Genomic DNA, 10,728 nt, shown 5'->3' with positions numbered 1-10,728 from the left:
TGTGTGTGTGTGTGTGTGTGTGTGTGTGTGTGTGTGTGTGTGTGTGTGTGTCATTTGTTAGGATGTTATCTTCATTATATGTTCCGTATCTGAAAAGGACAAATTCATTATATTCACTGTTATGTGTGTCATCCACACATCCGATATCGGATCGGATAATGTGAAAACGCACTTACTGTCAAAGTCAAATGTGTAATCGCAGTGCATGGATTGCCATCTCTTGACACAAGCTTAAAACTTTTGAACCTCAGTTTTCACAATTTGGTCCATATTCTTAGCTTGATATGTGTTAAAATGTCAAATATTAATATTAGCGCCATCTAGCCGAGCGTTCCCCAAAGGTGTAATGCCATCTAGGTCACCGTACACCGTACCTTTTTCTCTATGGCTTTGAGGTACATTTTTTTCTTAGACTTTATACAGAGACAGTCTATACAGAGTTACATACTTGTCTTTGGTCATATATACCGGATGTTACCTACTTGAAACTTTTTCTTTTTCAGTACAGATGGTGCTTTTTGCTGTGCCATACTTACTTAGTAAGTAATGGTTAATTTTTTTGTCAGGTGGCCTAACGGAATGACAATCGTTGACAATAGATGTCGTCCAAAACGCAGTCTGGCTTTGTCGCGCCAATACGGAAGAACGGTAGAGATAGAAATAAATAACGATATTATAGTAAGTGTTTGTTCATTTGGCTACGTACCAATATCGAAATTTCAGATAGCCATCTGTATTGAAAACGCTGCTGTATTGCGAAACCGCTCTTATATTTTTTCCTCTCCTAAAAATAAAGAGCTTTGAGAGCGTGCATTTGATTTGGTACGGACAGTCAGCTTCAGAGAAAGTAAAGCCTTTTGCAAATAAGTTTGCAAAGGCGGCAAGCAAAATAATATTATCGTATGTTTCTCGCTGATACGGAATGATAATATTGTTGTAATAAAACGGCATATAAGTTCCGAAAAACTCATTGGTACGAGCCGGGGTTCGAACCTGCTACCTCCGGATTGAAAGTCGCACGCTCTTACCGCCGGGCCACCAGCGCCTTTTTAAGGCTCTCGGAAATTAAATACAATTAATTTATCAAAAAGCCATAAACTAAAAAAACATGGTTATAATAATGAGGAAAACCGTGAAAAAAAAAACAATACGAGCATCGTATCATAATTTGAGTCTAGTCTAAGTACTATTTTTCACAAACTTAACAACAAACCAACATTCAAGTTATCAGAACTTCGAATTTAGAAAAACATCAACCCGAAACAATATAAGGCAAAGTTCCTTAAAAACTTTTATATTGGAAAAGTTTTATAAGAAAAGATTTAATATAAAAAATGTAGGTATATCACATACATGGTGATATTTTATCGGGTACACAAAATTTTAAGTATTCTTACTGGACTAACACTCGGGGTGTTGCAGTCAACATCACTCATAATTTTCATAAAGTACTTCGAGATGACAGTCTGAAATATTCTTGCAGATATTTACAATTTGCGTTTGGTAATGTCTCAGTCTATTTTTTTCAAACTCAGAATCATAAACATATATTTATAAAGACACTAACCAATAAAAAACAAACTGACAGCTGCAAAAAACTTTTCACTAACCTTCAAATTTTAACTCTCCCATCTCTCTACATCTTCGAAATTTCAAACTTTGTCAGAAAGAACATACATTTATTTGAATTTTGTAAAAGTGCACGTCGTAATGATAAGCTCTCTCCCCCGGAACCAATTTTAGATATCTATAAAAACGGCCCATATTTCAGAGCGATACAGATTTATAATAAACTGCCAAACAATATTAGAAATATAAAAAACCTTAACTCATTCTCATCAAAATTAAAAACACTTTTAATATCAAAGGCATATTATTCCGTCCAAGAGTATATGGAGGACAAATGTTTATAACTAGATATACTTAAGATACTACTAATAACTATTATTTTCCTAACCTATGTGCTCTCTTGAGTATACCTAAATATTAGTAAGTCTTCCTACTTACTGAATACAAAAATAGGCTAGGACAAAATAATTCGCTAATATGTAAACACTACTTTTAAGTATTTGTTTTGTTTTACGATAACTAGATATAAGACTGCTTTGCAATGCCCTCTCAGGGCGCCATGTCGCTCTATTTTAATGAAATGTAACAACTCTACGTGTACCATGGTTCGCAATAAAGATATTCTATTCTATTCTATTCTATTCTACTTTTAATGCTAACTGTAGGCAGGCAAGCATAAGTCGCACGCTCTTACCGCCGGGCCACCAGCGCTTTTTTAAGGCTCTCGGAAATTAAATACAATTAATTTATCAAAAAGCCATAAACTAAAAAAACATGGTTATAATAATGAGGAAAACCGTGAAAAAAAAAACAATACGAGCATCGTATCATAATTTGAGTCTAGTCTAAGTACTATTTTTCACAAACTTAACAACAAACCAACATTCAAGTTATCAGAACTTCGAATTTAGAAAAAAATCAACCCGAAACAATATAAGGCAAAGTTCCTTAAAAACTTTTATATTGGAAAAGTTTTATAAGAAAAGATTTAATAACGGGGCCTGTAATAAGTTAGAGAGGGCGCAATGACCAGCAATAATATGTTGCTTTTATCGAAAGTCGTAAAAATATGTGACATGCTTGTGCTTGTCATATTACATAGATGACTGTACGAGATGGTTCTAAGAAAGTTTATTTCCTAAGTCTCTAATAAATTATTTCATAATCAAGTGGAGAGCAATTACGATGTTTGCGATAGGTAAACTCATTTACCTAATGTATAAAAGGCCCACATTGTAGTCAGTGACAAAATTGCACTTTAGGTATAACGTTTCTTAACTGGTTACTAATTTCATTTTAGTATTCAAATGGCTACTAGAAGTTTACTGTATATTTTGTTAAAGGTTATAGTTCGGATACTCCCCTTATAAATAAGATGTCATATACGTTTGTTAAGCGAGGGACACCTAGTGGTAAGTAGTAGTGAAAATCGGATTCAAACAGGCGTCTTCAGCAAACCGGGCTAACCCCTTAAAGCCCTCTGGGCTAATCCTTCAGCCAAACACGCCCGGAGGAACCGGACAGATATTTTGTAATATAATTAAATTTGTTTCCAAAGTTACGTATCATAATATTGATACTCCGGACTCCCATTCCAATCTTCATTTATGTATCTTCTAAACGTGCACCCTGTATGAAAGAGCGTGTAAAGGAAAAATAATTGTTTTGGCCAGCGAACGAGGCGGAAACGATCTCGGGACAACGCTTTGGCACAATATACGTACTTCTACGCAGGTACCCGTATTTATTGAATTTGTTATTCGGGTCAGAGTTGTTTTTTATCAATCGCGCCAATTCTGTTTTCACAATTTGATATGACTTTCAGAGTTAATGTCATTGTTAATTACTAGTGAGATGTCTGAGACTTGCATTTGATAGCATAAAGCAGCGAAAGCCGCTTTCACTTACCTTTGTGTTCCTGATAGCCTACCACCATCACCATCATTTGTTGCTTTCATTAATCGTTTCTGTGCGGATGACACGAGAAGCGTGTCATCAAGGTTTTTACGTGTGGCGTATGACAAGCCAGGCGTGTCATTTTAATATGATTAAAGCTGTTCGCCGATACAGTGTAAAGTTTTCAAAAATGGAACACTTATCGAATCGGTTAATTAATTGAGTCGACAAGACGCCTGAATACAAAATTACAAGCCTACAAGTAAAAGAGCCCGCAAACTTCGCTGTTCAGTGTACACAGTAAGCCTTCGGCTTGGTGCCAGTTGAAGTTATGATCAAACATTCATATACCTACATTCCTAAGAGCAGGGTAGAGCCCATAAAGCTTAAGTTTCAGTACCGCTGCACACTGTCAGCAATTAAGGGGTTGAAACAAAGCGAAATTATGATAATTACAGTGCCGATGCTAGCAACAATTGAACCTACAGTCTATTTGACGACACCCACGGGGAAAGTGGGTGCATGGTGAAATTCTTAGACCCATCACCGCCCGGTACTACCTAAGCGGTATACGGGCCATATCAAAATATAATAAAAACCATAACAAGTTATGAATTCATCATCGAACACATGAAAGTCACAAGAGCCAGATAACCCGTGGGAACAACCATGTGCCATGACGGCCAGGTAATATTCTGATACAAAAACACAATGTACGTAGGTAGTTAAATAGGTAAAGCTGTATATAAAGGCTTCTATTGTATGTCGATGTAAACAAAGTATTTATACTTGATAAGGTTTACCTGTTTTTGGTCGCCTATTACAATGTCTGCTATTGGTTTTGTTGTTTTAATTACGTAAGCAGAGATTTGGAGGGTAGATACTAGATACACTTAAATATTCTTTTATTAAGACAATACATAATAAACAATAAGCAGATACAATATTACGTCCGTGCGAAACCAGCACGGGAATCATGGTCGCGCGATAGACGATAAAATATCAGGCCGTCCCTATCGCACTTACAAATAGTGCGACAGGGACGGCCTGCTATTTTATCGTCTATCGCGCGACCATGCTTCCCGTGCAGCACGGGAAGCATGGTCGCGCGATAGACGATAAAATAGCAGGCCGTCCCTATCGTATTTTATCGTATATCGCGCGACCATGCTTCCCGTGCAGAGTGGGTAGCTAGTAAATAATAGTGAAAAATCCAGCTGTCTAAAAAATACACAGTGTTAGTTTTGAAAAAGAAAAGTGTAATGCCTGTGCCAGACGGCAGACAACCACCGTTTCTGCAAGATGACCTTGGCAGAAAAACAGTGGTTTTAAAGCCCACAGGCTGGCACACCAGACGGCAGACAACCACCTTTTCTGCAAGATGGCCTTGGCAGAAGCACAGTATAATAAAGAGTACTATCGTACTGTATGGTCACTCCCGCTCCCCACTGAAAGTGCCACCCACCCCCTCTCGGTTACCTCACAGTTACCGCCTGTCAGAAACGCGACCAGTCGACCTGTCATATTTCACTCATACAAGCATAGTACGCGTTAACCTACACGAGCTTAGACTGTGTGCTAGGAACGCGCCTCTTTCATATATTTGATCACCAGTGTCCGAGGTGTGGCAGAAGCGACGTAGAAGCGCGGCTGTCTACATGGTTTACAACAAGTCCAAAACTTCAGTGTGTTTGTAGCGCTTGTGCTGGGCGAACGAGCGTGAAACTCGTATAGAAACGCTATGGCTCCTTGTTTATAGAAATTTGAAAAAGTTGGAGTTTCTTTTGCTAGATTGTGATGCAACTGAGAAAAAGAAAAACATTTGGATGAAGCGGTGGCTGACGGAACGACTCTTTTAAATTGAAATGAGTCTGCTCGATTTCGATAACATTCATAATTTCCAATACGAGTAATACCTATCGCGTTCGTTGGCCATCCTTCCTGCGTCGCATAAGAATTTTAATGCCTGTGCCAGACGGCAGACAACCACAGTTTCTGCAAGATGGCCTTGGCAGAAAAACAGCGGTTTAAGCCATGTAGCAAGCAGTTGGAACCAAATTCTGCATGACCATTCAACTTCCTTGGTAGCGAGGCGTGCTCTGCCAACCATTTGGCAGAAGCAGTAGTTGTAAATCGTCTAGCCGTTTGTTGTTAACCAATCGAAGGACAGTCGCGCAGCCACACGCTCCGAGTGCAGTCGTGTCGCGCGCCTATTACGCAGGAAGGATGGCCAACGAACGCGATAGGTATACTCGTATCGTATTGGAAATTATGAATGTCATCGAAATCGAGCAGACTCATTTCAATTTAAAAGAGTCGTTCCATCAGCCACGTATTCAGTCATATGTCTTAAGGAATCTTCCTGTGAAGTTTCGAATAAAATAGTCAAACTAATCTTGTTTCCCCATACAAACTTTGAACCCCCATTTGACCCCCTTAGGAGGTGAATTTTGGAAAATCCTTTCTTAGTGCTCCTCTACACTACATCAGGAACCTACGTGCCAAATTTGAAATCTCTAGGACCAGCGGTTTCGGCTGTGCGTTGATATGTCAGTCAGTCAGTCAGTCAGTCAGTCAGTCAGTCAGTCAGTCAGCTTCTTCTTTTATATATTTAGATAGATGTACCTAAGTCTTGCCAACTCGATATCAACCGAACCGTCAAAAAGCAGGCCACATGATATAAACTACCTAGTTACAAGCAATTTGGCGGCAGGCCTCCTCATTACTGCAAACGATGGCCGTCTTAAAGGGCTTCCATCTTCATCCCTTCGCTTGCCGAGCTCAGGCGAGGTAAGTATGTGATAGAGGCAACAGAGTACGTAGCCAAATGCACAAACGCTTACGATAATATCTGTATCATAGCTTACTATCACTAAGTATAGCTCTTCCGTATTGGCGTGGTGCGACAGAGAGGTAGGTTGCGTTACTTGCGTTTCGATCGGCGTTTATTTTGTTTTACAGGGAAGTAAAAAGGGAATGCATGATATTGATATCGTTTCTTGGGCACTGCGGATTTCATGGGCATTTGATATAGAATACCACCCTAACTATCTCATCTCTCGCCCTTACCATGAGCGCTTTCACATTATCCGATCCAATATTGGATATAATATAGGAAATATGTCAAAGGCAGATGTCTAAGATGACGTTTTAAATATTTTTTTATACTACGTCAGTGGCAAACATCGATGGAAAGCGGTCACCGTAACTTATGGACGCCTGCAACTCAAGGAGTGTCACATGCGCGTTGCCAACCTATTAGAAACTTGTACACCTTTCTTTTGCTGTGTTAAGTACCTTCACAGCAAAAAGGAGTGTACTAGTTCTAAGGAGGGTTCGGGTTGCCGACGACTCGAATATAATATACTGTTATAGTATATCTGTCCTACATCCTATACCGGATCGGATAGGTAATATGAAAACGCACTTAAAATAGATTATTAATAGATACTCGATAACGTACCGACTTAATTCCTAGTAATCTGAATAAATAAATTATATTATTATTTGTATGTCTTTCCCATCACGGAACAATAGTGTTCCGGACCTTTGGGAGGCGTGCGCGGGACCGAAGCCAACGCGTAGAGGCCCTTTTGACACTTTAATGAAATGTAAGGGGTACACCGAGTGGGTGTTGCCCTTACCCGTATCATGGGACACACGCAGAGGCAACACCCGCCAGGGTGTAAGGACTATTTAAGAGTTAATGGAACCTAAAATGAACTGGGCTATTGGATGAAAGTGATGGACTAAATACTGGGCTATGGGATAAAAAACCGGACGCCTGCCTAATAAAATGGTATCCAATTTTATTTCTGGCAGACGGTGACTCGTCCCCACAAGATGGGCCCCCACAAAAAGCGACATCCAAGATGGCTCAAGGGCAACACCGGTGTGAGAACTCAAGGGTGTCGAGAGGTGTACACCGCTTTCTGCCCAGTGGCCGTTAAGCCACTGTACCAGCTCGCGTCTTACGCAAATTTTCACTTCCACCCCTGGGGCATGTAGCCTTAACGACTCCACTCTGGACGGCCAGCCAAGGCAAGCCAGAGGTAGAGAAATATTATTATTATTAATTTTTGGTTGTATTTGCATTTAGTAACCGTTTGAGGCGCTATTTCCTTTTTCTATAAAATGAATTATATCCGACATTTACGCTCTTAGAGAATAGCTTAGTATCCTTCAAACGTCAAAAACCTTGGTAAAGGCTCTGGTCTCCCTTCTATCGTAAAATATAGTGAGTATTAATGAGCTCAACTCATATTACATCTCTCAAAACGGATGTTTTCAGCGCCTATTATGGCCCCATGAGAAAGGGCTAAAGCCAGTTGCATACTGATACACTGTACCTAGAATACAAGCCCACAGAATATTATAATAGTATGAATAGTGATAATAGTTCAAGTAACGAGGAAATCCTACGTTAAGCTTTTACCTGACGTTTCGAACCTTATTTTTTTGAATATTCTCTTGTACACTGGACCGCTGGGGTTGTCACCTTGTCTACACACACCACTCACGATATCCGATTTAATGTCAGTTACTTGGTAAATGTTTTCATGCTTAATGTTAAATATGGGACTACGCTTCGGGAATAACGGGAATAATTGAAAATGCGTGCTTCTAAAACAATATCTATTCAAGGAATGAAAGACAATCGAAAATATAGACATATGTCAACAAAGTTAATAGAAAAACCTGCATGCAGTATGCATACAACACACTTAGATTCATAAAATTTACTAATCACTGGATTCAACGAAAACCAAATTAAATGGGGGACCGATTTTTTAATTTCGAACGCACGATTTCGCTGTTTGATGCTCTGTGGAAAACGAAGAAATGTTATTTTTGAAAAAGAAGACCTAGCTAGTAATTTTAAATCTAGTGGTAATGACTACTATTGTCCCAGATTTGTAAGAACCTCTGTTTGACACATGACAGCGTCCACAAAACGTAAACTCGCGCAACCTAATGAAATTTTAAATAAAATCCTGTAATAATATTTAAAAAATCAAGCACTTAAAAACAATATTTCGCTTACTTTAAACATAATCTAATACATGTTACATTTTTGCGGATCTTCGTTAGTGAGTATTTTACGATATTAATTTATCACCCAGGATTGACTTATTATGCTGTGGCAGAGTCTGTCATTTCGATTCAAATGACATTTCACTAAGTTGATAGAAATCGTATATTTGTTTAAGCGCCTCCTTGTACATAGGGCCTAATCGATTCAACCAATTCGAAATTAATCGTTAGATTTGGCAAACGATACGTTTTAGCCACATCGCAACATACTTCAAAACAAATGTATCAAAAATGTGAATTTACAAATCTGGGACAATAGTTTCCGATTCTGTTATGAGTTCTCAAAAGAAATGGTCGACATTCAATAATCGGCCCTCTGTTCCTTATTCTTGTTGATATTTTAATGCTTTCTAATTACACTAGGCGAGACGACTAAAAAATACTAATTAATTAGTCCGTCAGTTAGATTATCAAAGAATTTTAGATCCGTATTTTTTATTTTTTCTCGTAAACGAAAAATGACGACGGTACAGTGCGTTGAAGTTTCGCGTATCGTCACACCTAGGTACAATTTTTACTTAGAAGTGACGTCACAAGCCCCCACTCTGGAACTTTGATGCTCTATATTTGTATCTTTGTATTTTTTCATTAATTAGAAAAAGCGAAAAATATGTGTTCAGTATTTTTGGACGATCTAACTGACAGACTAAACAGAATGCCATTTTTTTATGTAGTCGTCATCCCTATTGTTTTACCCTAACGTTCATAAATGCCCTATTCTCCAATGAGCGACTACCCTAAAACTCGCGAAGCAGCTCAACGGTTATGTTTCACGATACCATTAAGTTTTTAAAAGGGCGAAAGGAAGATAATTTTCCCTAAGGGCTCAATAAAGTTCTCATTTCCATACAAAGCTGTTTCCTGTTCATTTACAAATTGCACGGGATATATTTCAGCTTTTCAAATAGCGGGTCTGCATTCTCTTTATTCGGTCTTATTTGTTTATTTCTTTACTTAGGATCTGTATTTAAAGAGATAAAGACTGACCCATTTTATTATAACTGGTTGTATGATATTTTTGGAGTTCTTTGAGGCTACGGAATAGCATTTCGAGGAGTGAACAACTGTTCGAAACCTCTTAAATGAGGCATTTTAAATGCAAAAGAGACGTCATAAAAATATCCAGGCTTATGCCGTCATGTATCTTTATATTGTTAAGATACATGAGCCACCTTTGGGCTTTGGGAGCGTGAAACTACTAAGGTAGGAGTCGAGATACTAATCGCCATGGTTGAAAATCATCATCATCAAAGCACAATAAAGTCGTTCGTTAGTTCAACGTGTCACTACCAACAAGACTAGTACATGATTGGCGCGAGATTATGTTGTCACGAGATGAACTACCCGTCTTTATGACATTAATTAATAAATCCAGGTTTTCCAACCGCTGCTGCTCAAATTCGTGCACTTTCTTATGGACACTAGAACGCCATTCAAACCTTTGTAACGCAATTTTCTCCCAGCTGTCAGTCGGTATACCGCAAGCGACGAGGTAGCGCTTGAGAACATCTTTATGGCGCAGGTACTGGCCTCCCTGCTTCCGCTTTCCGCAAGAGAGAGTTCTGAGTAGAAGTAGTGCTTTGGGCAATCTCTCACTCTTCAATCTCTTCATAAGCACGATATGACCACACCATCTTAACTTAGCGCCATATCCGAAAGACGCCACCTAAGCCCTCCTACACGTATACCCGCAACCCGTCTGGACAGCTCCACTGTGCAACGTGTGACCGCATCTCCAAGACCAAGTTTGGGTTTGCGAGTCACATCAGAGAATAGACAATAATTGTTAATGGAGTCGCCTTTGTCGGATACGACAAGGAAGGAGATGATGATAATGACTTCATATAATACGAAAAAGACGTTTGATTTATGTCGCGGCGAGATTCTGACGCACCAATCATATGCTAGCCCTCGGTCGGTGCTAATAGCTACGCGCGCTAAGAACGTAACCGATAAGCGAGAAGCCGCGAGCGAAAGCGCTTACGTACATAGAATCCGATATCAGGCCGTTACGAACAAAGAACCCGCCTAGTCTAGCACTGAATGTGTTAAAATCATAACGTCAAAAACAGACTCGCCCATATACGTGAAGTAAACAACGCTGGATTTACGGCGCTATCAGAGGATACGGTTGATACAGTCGCTCCGCGCTGGCGCTCCGCTCCGCAC

This window comes from Leguminivora glycinivorella, chromosome 8 (assembly GCF_023078275.1).
Source record: "Leguminivora glycinivorella isolate SPB_JAAS2020 chromosome 8, LegGlyc_1.1, whole genome shotgun sequence".
Classification (NCBI taxonomy): Eukaryota; Metazoa; Arthropoda; class Insecta; order Lepidoptera; family Tortricidae; genus Leguminivora; species Leguminivora glycinivorella.
This window is presented reverse-complemented; position numbering follows the sequence as displayed.